Source organism: Myotis daubentonii, chromosome 5 (assembly GCF_963259705.1).
Source record: "Myotis daubentonii chromosome 5, mMyoDau2.1, whole genome shotgun sequence".
NCBI classification, from domain to species: domain Eukaryota; kingdom Metazoa; phylum Chordata; class Mammalia; order Chiroptera; family Vespertilionidae; genus Myotis; species Myotis daubentonii.
Window position 1 is genome coordinate 38,239,336 of NC_081844.1, and position 15,917 is coordinate 38,255,252.

The 15,917-nt window shown below is 48.8% G+C and overlaps 1 pseudogene; it reads right to left on the reverse strand.

Moving 5' to 3' along the window:
• Nucleotides 1–5,773: 5,773 nt before the first annotated feature.
• On the reverse strand, nucleotides 5,774–14,679 carry LOC132236099 (BTB/POZ domain-containing protein 6-like; annotated as a pseudogene).
• Nucleotides 14,680–15,917: the final 1,238 nt, after the last annotated feature.

The following is a 15,917-nucleotide window of genomic DNA, read 5'->3' on the forward strand; positions in this document are numbered from 1 at the left end:
CTGAAATCCCTACTTACCCATGTAATCTTTATAAGCAGCTGGTGTATGGCGGGTGCAGAGAAGATTTTTGTGGATGACCTGCTGCTCTCCCATACTGCTGGCAGTATTGGAATAAACACTGCTTAATTGGCTCAACTAGTGACAGGTGGTTTGGTTATAAAACCAGTTCTGCCTTGAGGACATTTACGGATCCTGACAAATTTGGACTTTCCTTTGGCAGCCTTATGGATTGGATGATGGGAAATGGAAATAAAAGTCCAAGCCCATGTATGTTGGAAAGTCTAACAGAAACATTTCCCCACAAGATGCTGTCATCACAAAGGACTATATTCCTGGAGTAATGGTGAACCAGATATATATCAGTCCTGGTTGAGTTAGCAATTGGGGTCCTCATTGCCTGAATGGGTAAGGAACTTAAGGTTTGAACTTGGTTTAAGGTAGCGCTGGAGGTACAGAGCCCCGAGAAATGTGACAGAAGCAAGCAAAATCCTTTTTGGAGAAAGGCAGTTATTTATTTATTTCATTATTTATTGTTGTTTTTTAGTTGTACTTTATTAATTTCAGAGAGGAAGGGAGAGGGAGAGAGGGATAGATACATCAATGATGAGAGCTAACCATTGATTGGCTGCTTCCTGCACGTCCCCCACTGGCAATTGAGCCCGCAACCTGGGTATGTGCCCTGACTGGCAATCAAACCTGTTTTATAAGTCGACGCTCACCCACTAAGGTTGTGCTATTGTCTGGGTGTGGGTTAAACATATTGCTCAACTTCAGTTTGGTAAGAAATTAGCTCTGCGTATTGTAATTTCTAAGAAAATCATGATAAAAACAGGGTTTATAATGTCCAAGGTAATAGAGCGGAAACACTGAATGATGAAATGGACCAAGTCAAGACCAAGTCAAGTAATGAGAAAGGCAAGATGAGAAAGTACAAGTGTAGAGCAGCCAGGACAAATAGAAAGCAATAAAAAAAAAAAGTGGTAAATTTATACTCAGTAATACGTCAGCAATTACATTAAATGTAAATGCACTGAATGCTCCTGACAGATTTTAAGATGTCTGAAGTAATTCTCTGTGGACCTGTTTCCTAGTCCTGTGTCCTGTCAACCCCACCCCATGCAGCTCAACCGGTCCATTGATATTGAGCAGCTTACTGTTTGCTGGGCGGTGTCAGACTTTGGAACATCTAGATGGGAAAACAGGGTTTCTGTCCTTACTGTGTTTTCCTAAATGAGGAGAAAGTATGTTTTAGCATGAATTCTTGTTTATATACTTCTCAGAAGTTTAAGGTCCACCATGTCCTTATGGGGAGTGTTTGGAAGGAACAAACTTTCAAAGTTCTTCTGGCTGGTTTAATAATCAAATAGATATGAGACAGATTAGCAAGAGAACACAACATTTAATAATACTTATTCAACAGACTGTTGAGTCTCAGAGGGAAGGAGAGGGTGGGTGGGTGGGAATAGATCAACTAAATAATATATGCATAACCTGTGGACACAGACAATAGTGTAGTGAAGGCCTGGGGTGGGGGACCAGGGTGGGCTAGAAGAGGTCAATGGGGAAAAAAGGGGGCATCTGTAATAGTTTCAATAATAAAAATTTGAAAAATAGTAATACTTATGAAAACCCTGCACACACAGACAGTCTGAGACCCCACATGCTGAAGAGGTTCCAAGATAGAAGAGGGATCAGGCACATAAGACATCTTGAGCTAGGGATGAGGTAAGGTGCCTTGGGGGCTTCAAAGGGTCATTGCAGGGTGATAAGAAGAGCAGAAGGTTAGTAAATAGAAGTTTGCCCTGCCCTATAGGTAGGTCAAAAGAAGTTATCTGTGATAATCTCTTATGGGCAAGGCCCCTAATTTAAATTCTTGTAGGTAGTTAAAGGGAGGAGCAGAATATGCTCTTGAGCCTGCAGCTAAAGTTGCCTTTAGCTCAAAGTCATCTGCATACCGCTAAGGCACAGCTTGGGGTGGCTTGCTCTGAACCCCCACAGTTGGAAGTGATGGTTCCCAGGCTGTGTCTGAGAAAGGCCCAGCCTGTGTGCCTGAGTGTCCATCTGAGTGGGACCGCATGCAGACAGGGGAGGGTGGGAGGAGGCCTTTTTCTGAATGGAAATTCATCAATGTATTTCTGTCTGCTGCAGTTATCAGCGTTGCTATTTCAGTGAGTAATGGTGGAGCCTTCACCCAGCTCTTGCCAGACGCTGGGGGTGGGGCCGTGGGGCCGAGATATGGCAGGGGTCCTCTCTGTCGTCAGAAAACATGAGCTCATGCCAAGGTTGCTGCAGGTCACCAAGATAGCACTGGCTCTCTGGAGACAGGCGTGACCCTCAGGTCGGCTCCTAGTCATTGAACTAAGTGGGCTCAGATAAGGGCCGGATAATGGTAGCCAAACTCCCATGGCCTCCACAGGCCTCCCCCAGGGCCCCAGGGCCAGAGAGAGGGCAGGTCAGGGAGGGGCCAGTGGGAGGAGTGTGGCCCAGGAGTTTGCTCTGAGTCCTCTGGAAACTGCCACAGAGGGACCCAGACCTCCTGAGGCTCAAGGCCCACGCGGTTTGTCCTTGCTCCTGCCTCTAAGCCTAACAGTTAGGACCGATGTCTAATGGGAAGTCACTGACCAGCAGGAACCCCTAGAAAAATGTCAAACTGATAGCACTTCCTTCTTTGGAGTTTGTTTGTTGAGTCAAATCTGCTGCATCTGTTGACTAATTTCAGTGAGGGGGGATGTAGGAGATGTGAGCATTCTGGGCTCTGCTGTGCAGGGGTGGGTGGGGCCGGGTTAATCTGCTCTGTGGTTTCAGGAAAAACCAAGGTCTGATCGAAGTCCAGTTTCTTCTGTGTTTCTGATCCTGAATTGGCCATCTCACTAAGCTTTCTGGTACTTAAAATAAGCCACACCCACTTTAAAAAGAAAAAAGAAAAAAATGAAATCTGTGTGTAATCAAGATGGTCATGCCCTAGCATTTGGCTCTGGATAGAGTGTTGGCTTGTGGCCTGAAGGGTCCCGGGTGCGATTCCGGTCAAGGGCATGTACCTCGGTTGCAGGCTTATTTTTCTGTCCCTGGTCGGGGCGCATGCTGGAGGTAACTAATTGATGTGTCTCTCTCATATCAATGTTTCTCTCTGTCTCCCCTCCTTGCTTCCACTCTTTCTAAAAATCAGTAGGAAAAAGATCCTCAGATGAGGATTAACAAAAAAATTAAAATTAAAAAACGAGGGTCATGGCCCCAGGCCAGCAAATCGCTGTGGCTGCTTCAAGGCCACGAGGGGAGGATGGGAGGTGGTTTAGAGCTGGGAGGGACTTGAAGGGCTTGTCTCCTCTGGGGATGGCACACATTGGGCATGCTCGCTGAAAGTCCCTCTACTGAGTGTGGATTATGGAACCTTTTCTTTCTCTGCCCAGAGCATCTCCCAGGAAGACACTCTCAAAGGACCAGAGCCCTTGTGGGAAAGGCAAGGATATTCTATCCTGGAATGTGTACACCTCCCTTATTCTGGGTGGGAGTGGGGGTGTACCAGGACCAGAGAGGGAACACCAGTGGTATCGCCCACCTTTCTGCTCAGTGTCTTTCTCCACACCTCATTGGCCTTCCCTCTAGGGAAAGAATTAAAAAAAAAAGAGTCTGAGCCCTGACCGGTTTGGCTCAGCGGATAGAGCGTTGGCCTGCGGACTCAAGGGTCCCGGGTTCGATTCCAGTCGAGGGCATGTACCTTGGTTGCGGGCACATCCCCAGTGGAGAGTGTGCAGGGGGCAGCTGATCGATGTTTCTCTCTAATCGATGTTTCTAACTCTCTATCCCTCTCCCTTCCTCTCTGTAAAAAAATCAATAAAAAAAAATCTTAAAAAAAAATCTGAGGTCTCATTGCATACCGTGCTGCCTCCCCCCCCCCCCCCCCTGTTTAATATGTTTTTATTGATTTCAGAGAGGACGGGAGAGGGAGAAAGAGAGAAACATCAATGATGAGAGAAAATCATTGATCAGCTGCCTCCTGCATGCTCCCCCCACTAGGGATCGAACCTGCAACCCAGTCATGTGTCCTTGACCGGAATTGAACCCGGACCCTTCAGTCCACAGGCTGACCTCTATCCACTGAGCCATACCAGCTAGGGCAACTGTGCTGCTTTTAAGTTGTGAAAAATAAAGCATATGGATAATCTCAAAGTGCAAATGAGTTAAAACTTCCACAGAAGAAAACCCTGAGAACAGAAATCCATATCCCTTCAAGACTGGAATACTAGTGACACCTACTGGAATGGGCAGACACTGTATGTGTGAGGCTTAACCAGTCATTCCTTTCATTCCAATGCCATTTAATTTAGGTAAAAATTTCAAATGCATGCAATTCCATATGTTATTAATGAATATATGCACATGTGGAAAAACTGTAAAATATTCTTGCAAATTATAAACACAATGTTAAGACAGTAGTTACTCTGGGGAGGGGAGGAATGGAGAGCATAGTAAGGGTTTTCACTATAATTATTTTTCCTTTAAAGAGATCTAAGGCCAATATGACAAAATATTAACATCTATTAAATCTTGGAGGTGGTAATATTGTGACCTGTTTTTCTGCACATACCTCTTTGTTTAAAATAGTTTATAATCTAATCTAATAAAAGAGAAACATGCAAATTGACCACATCTTTGCTACACCCCAAGCCACGCCGACCAGCCAATCAGAGCGACTATATGCAAATTAACCCAACTAAGATGGCAGTCAGCAGCCATGGAGCTGGAGCAAGCAGGAGGCTTGGTTGCCCCAGCCATGGAGGAAGCCAAGCTTCCCGCCTGCCCTGGCTTGGCTGTGGCCTCTGCTCAAGGCAACAAGTTTCAATTATAGAAGATAAATAAATCCCAGATACCTGCTTCCAGCCAGACTCCACTGGGAGCTTGGGTGGCTGGGGGCCGTGGCCAGCCTGCAAACAGCCATCAGCCCCTCACCCAGGATGGCCACACCCTCATGGGGTGAGGGTCCCCACTGGGGGGCTTGGCCAGCCTAAAAACAGCCATCAGCCACTCACCCAGACCGGCCAGGCACCCCAGCAGGACCCCCCACCCCGAAGGAGGTGTGGTCAGCCTGAAAACAGCCCTCAACCCCTCACCCAGGCTGGCCAGACACCCCAGTGGGGACCCCCACACTGAAGGGGCTGTGGCCAGCCTGCAAACAGCCATCAGCCCCTCATCCAGGCTGGCCAGGCACCCCAGCAGGACCCCCCTCCCGGAAGGGGGTGTGGCCAGCCTGCAAACAGCCCTCAGCCCCTCACCCAGGCTGGCCAGGCACTCCAGCGGGGACCCCCACCCTGAAGGGGGTGTGGCCAGTCTGAAAATGGCCCTTAGCCCCATACCCAGGCTGTCCCGGTACCCCAGTGGGACCCCCACCCTGATCCGGGACACCCTTCAGGGCAAACTAGCCGGCCCCCACCCATGCACCAGGCCTCTATCTAATCTAATAATAGACAAACATGGTAATTGACCATACCTTCACTATGCTTCCCATTGGCTAATCAGGGTGATATGCAATTAACTGCCAACAAAGATGGCGGTTAAATTGCATATGTAGGCCGCAATGATGGGAGGCAGAAGGACGGAAGAATGGTGATTGGAAACCCAGGGCCGCCTTTGCCCTGCCCCTGGCCAGCAGCCGCCTCTTCCCTGCCCCCCCCCCCAACCCCCCCACCCCTGGCCAGTGTTCAGAGAAGTACCTGTATTTTTCTTTTTTCAAAGTACCTGTATTTTTAATAATTTCTTGACATTTTTTTAAAAATGACTTTTCCCAGGTTTTAGATTTGGGGGGAAGGTCTTAAGCTTAGAACAACTCAGAACAAAATCTAGGAGGATGGGAGGGACGGCCAAGGCCACAAAGCAGGAGGCGTGGGTACCTCTGATGGGGTCCGGGCTGCCCTCTGTCCCTAAATCCGCCCTCCACCTGAGTGTGCACCCCAATGTGCAGGACATGTGATGAGGCACAGCCCCCTGGATTCAGAACCGGGCTCTGGCCGTGTAGAAACGTCTCATTTATACCTCTGGCTACAGCCGGCCGTGCACAAACGGTTAGGAGTCCTGAAGCCTGTCCTGCCGAGGGGAAAGGGTGCGGCCCTCTGTCCCCCAGCACCCGCATGTCCACGGCCTCAGGCATAGAAGATGAGCTCGGGGATCTGCCCGCCCTGCACCCCGGTGCCGTTGATGCTGTCGGAGGAGCACTGGAACTGGAAGGTCACCTTCCTGCACTGCACCTCCGTCAGGCCCTCCTGCCCGAAGTAGCTGAGCTCGCTGCCGTCCAGCATGGTGCTGGCCGTGTAGAAGGTGTCCTGCTACACCTGCACCGGGTGCTCGAACCAGACCAGGAAGGTGCTGCTGGAGCCGTTGGACACGAACCTGGTCAGGTTCTGGGCGAGGACCACCGCCAGGTGCTTGAGCTCAATCTTCACACTGTACTCGGCTTTCCTGGAGCTGGACCAGTACAGGCCCAGCCCCGCCACAAACACCCTCCTGTCCGCTGCAAACTGGATGCTGCCGCAGCGCCCCCCATAGCACCACTGGCTGCTGCGGTAGGCCGAGGACTGGAAGCGGTGGCACCTTTGCTGGGCCAGGCCCCGCCTCTTGGTCAGCGGGAAGTCGAGTGGGGGCTTGTTGGCTGCCATGTACCACAGGAAGATGTTGTGGGTCTCCTCCAGCGTCAGGATGTCCGACTGGGCAGCGCCGTTGGAAACTCCTCCAGGGTCATGGTCGCAATGTGGACCAGGTAGAGGGCCGGCCCCAGGATGTGCCTCTTGTTGCGCGGGGTGGTGGGCAGGCCCTGCCGCTTGCACTCGGCCTTGGCCCAGTTGGGCATGGCCTCGAAGACCACTGCCTCCTTGGTGTTGAGGGCCTCCCAGGGGATGACAACCTCCAGGGTCTGCCAGTCGATCTCGCAGAAGCCCTCAGACTGCAGGGCCATCTCCGCCTGCGTGTCAATGACCTCCCAGCAGCACTGGGTCAGCTCGGGCTCCTCAAACAGTCGGCTCTGCAACAGCAGGACACAGGCGTTCTTGGCTTCCAGGCTTGTCTCCAGGAAGTGCACGCAGGCTTTCGCTGGCGGCCGCCTCTTCCCTGCCCTGCCCGGCTTCGCCGGTCACTGATCACCGGCCAGGGGCGGGGGGACAGGGAAGAGGCGGCCGCTGGCATCTGCCTCTTTCCTGCCCCCCTCCGGCTTCTCCGATCACTGGCTGGGGGGCGGGCAAGGGCAGCCCCGGTTCTCTGATCCAGGGCTGGGGGCAGGGCAAAGGCGGCCCCCAGGGCTGCCTTTGCTCTGCCATCCGGCTCTTGCCTGCCGCCTGGGTTTCTGATCACCACTCTTCCGTCCTTCCGCCTCGCATCATTGCAGCCTACATATGCAAATTAACCGCCATCTTTGTTGGAGTTAACTTGCATATCACCCTGATTAGCCAATGGGAAGCGTAGCAAAGGTATGGTCAATTACCATGTTTGTCTATTCTTAGATTAGATAATACATACATTTTTAATCCTCACCCAAGGATAAGCTTTTATTGATTTTTAGAGAGAGAGAGAGAGAGAGAGAGAGAGAGAGAGAGAGAGAGAGAAACATCCATGTAGAGAGAAACATTGATCCATTGCCTCTCCTCAATAGGGGATCGATCCTGTAACTGGGGTAGGTGCCCTGATCAGGAATCAAACCTGCAGCTGTTTGGTGTAGAGGACGATGCTTGAACCAATGGAACCATGCTGCCTTGGGCTGTTCTTTACTAGTTTTGCTTGGCCTTGACACCTGCCTCATGAATAGAGGTTGCACCTTGGGCAAAGGGAGTTGGGGGACGATTTGGCCTGTAGAGCCTGAGAGCTTCAGTCTTCACCTTTTGATCCTAGGATCCCTGGTCCTCGTTCCCCAGGTCATGGGATTATTCCAGCAGAATCTATGGGTTTGCTCAAGTTCAGGAGCTTTGCCAGAATTTCCCCTCATGTGGGGGAGTGAACATCTTTATTGATGTCTGTGGATTGAATGCCCTCCTCTCCTTCACTGCCCAGAAAGAGGAAGAGAATTAATTGTAGACTCATAATAATTAATTTTTACTTTGCTCTACTTCTTCAGGCCTCAGTTTCCTAATTGGTAAAATAAAGAAAAGAAGATTTGCCCAAATGGAGCCTTTTTCTGGATCTAACTCTATAGGGAAAACCCTCAGCCACCCTCCCTGGGTACTCTACCTTGGTAGCTACTTTTAAGAACAACACAGGTAAAAACAAGCCTATTCCTCCCCGAGGGACACTCGGGCAGGATGTGTGGTGACCAAGGTGCCTTTCTTCCAGTTTGCTCCTGCTCCCTCCTCCCTCTCACCAGGAGGATGAGAACCAGCTGAATCACAGGTTTGCCACAGAAAACAAGATATTGATTTCCTTTCCCAATTTTTTGTTGTTGTTGTTAATCCTCACTGGAGGATATTTTTTCATTGATTTTTAGAGAGTGGAAGAGAGAGGGAAAGACAGAGAGAGAACCACCAATGTGAGAGAAACACATCTCTTGGTTGCTCCTTGCATGAACCCTGACTAGGGCCTGGGCTGGGGAGGAGCTTGCAACCAAGGTATGTGACCTTGACCAGAATCGAACCTGGGACCCTTTGGTCCATAGGCTGATGCTCTATTCACTGAACAAAACATCTAGGGCCCAATTTTTGTTTGGATCATAGGGTCTACATTGAGTGGATTCTAGTGTTTCTGATTTCTTTAAAAAGTTATAAAGTGTTTATAATTAAACAAATTATACAGAAACTTACACCTATGGTCGGTCTATTTAGATAATACACCTTTATTTATTTATTTAAAAAAATATATTTTTTATTGATTTCAGAGAGGAAAAAAGAGGGAGAGAGAGATAGAAACATCAATGATGAGAGAGAATCATCAATTGGCTGCCTCCTGCACAGGGGATAGAGGCTGCATCCTGGGTGTGTGCCCTGACTGGGAATCAAACTGTGACCTTCTGGTTCATAACGTTGCTCAACCATGGAGCCACACGAGCTGGGCAAATAATGCACCTGTAATTCCAACTCTCTCCTTTAGAGGCAACCACTGCTGTCATTTTAGTGTACACCTTCCAGGCCTTTCTCTCTCCCTCTGTATGTATATCTGTATACATATGGCTATAGATATAGGTAAGTATAGATATGTATCTGTATCTCTATAAAAATATATATTTTTGTTTCTTATATAGCATAATCCATATAAATTCTGTGATTTGGTATTTTTTAAACTCACACATTTGGGGGAATCTTTCCATTTTAGTATAAAGATTTCTTTTTGTTCTTTCTGACTGATAGTATGCTATACTGAATATATTTAACCACTCCCCTATCAATTAACATTTAGATTGTTTATAATTTTTGCTGCTCCGATAACTCCGTAATGAACATTCTTGTACATCTCTGTGTACATGGGTACTATCTCTTGGGTAGATCTGGAAAGTAGACTTACAGGTGAAGATACTTTTAACTTTTCAACATTGCACGACTTTCCTAGTCAATGTAGAAAAATAACCATTTCTTCATCCTTTCACCGAAACCAGTTGTGTACAATCTTTTTAAAATGTCTCCCCTGATGCTGTTTTCTCTTTTGTATCTCCCATCCCTCTCTCCCTTCTTGCCATCTATTTTTCTTCCAACACAAGATTTGGACATACTTCATAGACTCATAGTCAAGTCATAAAATTGCGCAAACATTATCCATATGCTCAGAAGTCATGGAGTGGAAAACACTCAAGTAGACACACACACACAGGAGTTTGTAAAAATCACACACACACGTCTTCACACACAAACACAGCCTTCTTTCCCGTCAAGATAAGGATATTGGTGGGAAAAGTGCTGCTGGACTATCTCACTTCCCCGTGTGGGCGTTCCAGATAAGTGGCCTCGCAGATCTGGACAATAATACCACAGCCTGACAGCTTCTCTGCAGCCCCAGCCCGGGTCCTCGGTGAAGCCTGGGCCATCGGGCTGGGGTCTGGGGTCTGCAGCCTGTGGCTGTGCCCAGGACAGGGACAGGTGAACAGCTCTGAGAAGGTCAGTGGGAAAGATGAGTCATGCTGACTTGGGAGGAGGGGTTAACCCATGATTGCTGGGGAATCACCTGGGTTTGACGACAGCAGATCAGAATAATTAGAGTGACCACAGGACCCCAAGGTATTCCTGTGGCCTGAAAGCGTGTTGGCAGAGTGGTTCAGCTTGAGGCAGAGGTGCAACAGGCCTATGTGCCCCTGCCCCGCTGTCCGTAAAGGAGGGAGCAAGCCTCCTTTCTTGAAGTAGCCGGACACACACAGGGCTCTACAGAACCAGAACCAGAAGCAGAAGGTCCAGATCCTAGTCTGGAATAAGCTGTGTGACCTTGGGCCAGTCATTGGCTCTCTCCTTTCTCAGTGTTCATGAACGTAAGATGGAGATCTAAAACTGCCCTTCCAACATACGGAGCTGCTGTCGGGGAGATGAGGCATGCTAACGTCAGGATGCAGAAGGATGAAGCCTCATAAAAATGCAAGTAGAGCCCTAACTGGTTTGGCTCAGTGGATAGAGTGTTGGCCTGCAGACTGAAGGGTCCCAGGTTCGATTCCGGTCAAGGGCATGTACCCTGGTTGCAGGCATATCCCCAGTAGAGGGTGTGCAGGAGGCAGCTGATCGATGTTTCTCTCTCATCGATGTTTCTAACTCTCTAACCTTCTCCCTTGCTCTCTGTAAAAAATCAATAAAATATATTTTAAAAAATGCAGGTAGCTGCTAAAGGTGCTTAGAAGGAGGTGGGTAAGAATGTGAAATCAGAGTAGCATAGGGGGTGATACTGTCCAGGCCCTTCCTGCTCTCTGACCACCTGTCTCCCATTCAACCTCTAAGAGGGAAGTGCAGGGTCTTCCTTGGACATGGCTCATGGTTGAGTCTGCACAGCAGTTCTAGGGAGTGAACTGGCCTGGTGCTTTCTGGAAAGGCAGAGGGCAGAAAGTGAGAGAGAGGGCCTGGGGAGACTATGTATTTGGGGAGCTGCTAAGATGACACATTCCTCACCCACTAGCACCCTCCCCTCTGGGGTGGGGAAGGGACACAATGCAACTCGCCCCTGATATTTGAAAAATGTCCGCTAGACAAAGTGCTTCTCCGAATAGTGATTTCTGGAGTCAGTAGGTGGTGCAGGTGCCTGGGCCCAGGAATCGCAATGTGTGCTGGCTGGAAGGAGAGACCAGCGGCCCAGGGAGCAGAGGGTCCCTGTGAGTCCTGGGATCCAGCATGAGAGAGCCCCACTTACGGGGGTGGAGGGAGATAGGCAAAAGAGCCTCCTGCTAATGCCTCCTGAGGGCCTGCCGTGTGCTAGGCTCTGACGGCCACTGGGAATGCCTGGGCGCCTAAGAACCTCCTCAGGACCTGCTATCTCAGAGACCACTGACCCAGGCAATAAAAGGAACACTCATGTTGAGTGTTTGCTACTGCTGGACATGAAGTACTACTTCATTCATCTACTTGATCCCTGCAACAGTGGTCTGAGAGAGTAACACATATCCCCAATTTACAGATGAGGCACTGGGGTCTGGAGAGACGAGGTAACTAACTTTGCTCAAGATCACATGGCTATGGGAAGCCAGTGGCCCGGCTCCAGAGCCCATCCTCTGCGGGTGACAGGAGCCCCACCTTGGCCAGGGCATAACCAGCACCCCCGAAGCCCTGGGCCAGACTGGGAAATGGTACCAGCAGCAAAGTCACCAGCGCAGTGACATGACCTGCCGGACACAGCTGCTTCCCCGCATGTGGCCTGCATGGGCAGGTCTCTCCTGAGCTCCCCACAGGTCCCCCTGAGGTCACATTGGACATTGTTAAGGAGGTGGGTGGAGGAGCAGGAGCATGAACACTGAACGTGACAGTGACGGGGACTTTGATTCCTGAGCTGGACTATGCTCTGGGCTGGCCTGAGACAGTAACATGGGCAAACATAAAGGTGTCTGCTATCGTGGTGTCGGGACTCTTTCTAAAAAAATATGTTTTTATTGATTTCAGAGAGGGAGGAAGAGGGAAAGAGAGATGGAAACATTAATGATGAGACAGAACCATTGATCGGCTGTCTCCTGCACACCCCCTACTGGGGATTGAGCCCGCAGCCCATGTGACTGGGAATTGAACTGTGACCTCCTGGTTCATTGGTTGATGGTCAACCCCTGAGCCACCTTGGCCGGGCCGGGACTCTTATTTCATGGGACAATGGGAGCCTCCTGTGTCCTGCGCCTGGCCAAGTGGTGGCTGCCAGTTGCAGCGGTCTCATACCCAAGTTCAGCTCAGAGGAGCGTGGAGGCCAAGCTGTGAGAGGTGGCCACGTGCAGTCGGCAGGAACCCCCAGAACAAGGCCGGGCTCTTCTGATTTGAAGGCTGTGGCTGACACTCCACAGAGCCCCAGCCTGTGCCAAAGTAACCAGAGCTCCAGCCAGCCTCTGCCTCCAGGCTCCTTCCCCCGCTCCGGTCCCAGGGAGGCCGGCAGCTGATAGGAGCTGGGACCCACAGATGAAGTCATCTGTTTTGGTGCCAGGGAAGGGAAGGGCTGGGGGCAGCAGGCGGAGGGGCCACAGGGCCCATGCTCTGTCTGCTTTTCCCAGGCTGGCGCCACAGGTTGAAAAGCCTGCGTCTTATCTGGGGAGTGCCCATTGTGGGGGGTGGGGTGCGGGCTCTAGGGGGCAGGGGACTAGAGGGGAGTGTCTGTGCTTTGTTAGCAAGTCAGGGAGAGAAAATGAGAGTTTGGCCCTGGCCGGTTTGGCTCAGTGGATAGAGTGTCAGCCTGCGGACTGAAGGGTCCCAGGTTTGATTCCGGCCAGGGGCACATGCCTGGATTTTGGCTCCATCCCCAGTTGGGGGCGTGCAGGAGGCAGCCGATCAATGATTCTCTCTCATCGTTGATGTTTCTCTCTCTCTCTCCTTTTCTCTTCCTCTGTGAAATCAATAAATAAATATATTTTAAAAAAGAAAAGAAAATGAGAGTTTGGTTGAAATGCCAGGGATGGAGGAGTCTGCAGGTCTCTTGCCAATTTTGTCTCGCTGATACTGTGAATGATCAGTTCTTGATCTGATCACTCCTTTTGACCATATGCCCTTCTACAGAAGAAGAGAAGAACCCTGAGGACAGTCTATACTGTAAACTCTTTGCCTTGCTCTTTAGGCACTTCTGTCATTTGTCACTGTTGTTAAGGGAGCCCCATGAGGTTCACAAGTTCCCTCTGTGTCCCTCAGCAAAGCTTGCATTTCAGATCCATTTTTATGAAGAGAGATGTGAGCACGCTTCCTGGTGTAGAGTGTGCAGATCTTATGTGGACAGATCGATGCGCTTTTTTAAAAAAAATATTTTTATTGATTTTTTACAGAGAGGAAAGGAGAGGGATAGAGAGCCAGAAACATCGATGAGAGAGAAAAATCGATCAGCTGCCTCCTGCACATCTCCTACTGGGGATGTGCCCGCAACCCAGGCACATGCCCTTGACCGGAATCAAACCTGGGACCTTTCAGTCCGCAGGCCGACGTTCCATCCACTGAGCCAAACCGGTTTTGGCAGATTGATGCGCTTTTACAAATGGATCTACCCGTGTAAATGCCGCTTAGATCCAGACGTAGACCTGGTTATCTTTATCTGTGCTCCTTCCCTGTCATTGTCCACCCAGTTACACCCACGGCTTCTGTCATAGTTTTGTGTGGCCTGGAAATTCATGTCAATGGAAGCACATGGCTTTGCTCTTCTGTATCTGGGTCCCTTCCTCACCTTAATGTCTGAGGGACTCACCCTTTGCTTGTATTGTATGAGTAGCAGAAGTTCAGTCTTTTTTCTTTTTTCCTTCTTTAATAGACTTTTAAAAAAATATATATATTTTATTGATTTGTTACAGAGAGGAAGGAGGAGGGATAGAGAGTTAGAAACATCGATGAGAGAGAAACATTGATCAGCTGCCTCCTGCACACCCCCTACTGGGGATGTGCCCGCCACCAAGGTACATGCCCTTGACTGGAATTGAACCCGGAACCCTTCAGTCCGTAGGCCGATGCACTATCCACTGAGCAACACTGGCCAGGGCTAGACTTTGTTTTTCCAGAGCAGTTTTAGGTTCACAGCAAAGTTTGAGCAGAAGGTACAGACATTTCCCATTCCCCGCTACCTCCTACACTCACAGCATTCCCCATCAACATCCCCACCAGAGTGGTACACTGTGACACTGGATGAACCCACATTGGCTTATTATCACCCAAAGTTCACAGTTTCTATGAGGGCTCACTCTGGGTGAATTCTATGGATTTAGACAAATGTTTAATGATATGTAGACATCATTATAGTATCATACAGAGTCTCTTCTTGTGTTGTGTTTATTTATTTTTTAACTAAATGTATTGGGGTGACATAGATTAATGGGATCATACAGGTTAATAGGATCATTTCTATGATACATGCTCTGTATATTGCATTGTTTTCTCACCACCTAAAGTCAAATCATCTTCCGTCACCATATATTTGATGCCCTTTACCCTTTACTAACCTCCCCCTTCCCTCTGGCAGCCACCAAGCTGGTATCCATATAGAGTATTTTCACTTCCCTAAAAATCCTCTGGTTCTGCCTAATCATCTGTCCTTCTCCCACCCTGGATACTCACCTGAGGCCACTGCAGAGCCTGGCTTGCCCATGAAAGGCCAGGGACCATGGGGCTGCTGAAGGAGGTAGTGTTCCTGGTGCCCAAGTGCCAGGTGCCCTGCTAAGGGGAGAAGGTAAAACTTTCGGTGAAGGCTGCTGGTGGGGTGCTGCTCTAGGGAGTGGCTCTAGATCTGTCTTTACATTTTCCATCGGCTTAAAAAAAAGTTTTTATTAATTTTAGAAAGAGAGGAAGGGAGAGGGAGAGCGATAGAAACATAGATGAGAAACATCAACATCGATTGGCTGCCTCCTACGTGCCCCCGGCTGGGGATTGAACCTGAAGCCTGGGCATGGGCCCTGACTGGGAATCGAACTGATGACCTCTGTCATGGGTCAATGCTCACTCAGTGGTAGAGGGGAAAAACAGAGAAATACCCACACCCAGCCCCACTTCCCTCTGATATCTGTCAGTCTGTTCCATGCTTCCATGTCTCTGGATCTATTGTGTTCGTCAGTTTATTTTGTTTATTATATTCCACATATGAGTAAGATCATGTGATATTTGTCTTTCTCTGACTGGCTTATTTTGCTTAGCATAATAATATCCAGGCTCATCCATGTTGTCTCAAAGGGTAAGAGATCTTTCTTTATTATAGCTGCATAGTATTCCATTGCATAAATGTACCACAGCATTTTTATCCACTCATCTACTGATGGCACTTGGGCTGTTTCCAGATCTTAGCTATTGTAAATAATGCTGCTATGAGCATAGAAGTCATATATTCTTTCTGATTGGTGTTTTAGGAGTCTTGGGATATATTCCCAGAAGAGGGATCACTGGGTCAAATGGCAGTTTGCATTTTTAATTTTTTGAGAAATCACCATACTGTTTTCCATTATGGCTACACCAGGCTGCATTCCCACCAGCAGTGCACTAGGGTTCCCTTTTCTCCACATGGTCGCCAACACTTGTTGTTTGTTGATGGTAGCCATTCTGACAGGTGTGAGGGGATACCTCATTGTAGTTTTAATTTGAATCTCCCTGATGATTGGTGACCTTGAGCATTTTTTCATATGTCTATTGGCCATCTGTATGTTCTCTTTGGAGAAGTGTCTATTCAGGTGTTTGGCCCATTTTTTAAATTGAATAATTTGTCTTCCTTTTGTTGAATTGTATGAGTTTTTCATATATTTTGGAAATTAACCCCTTATCAGATGTATCATTGGTGAATATGATTGTTGCAAATTTTTGAGTGGCTATAAAAATGGTTTAAGTTGATTTTAAAAAACA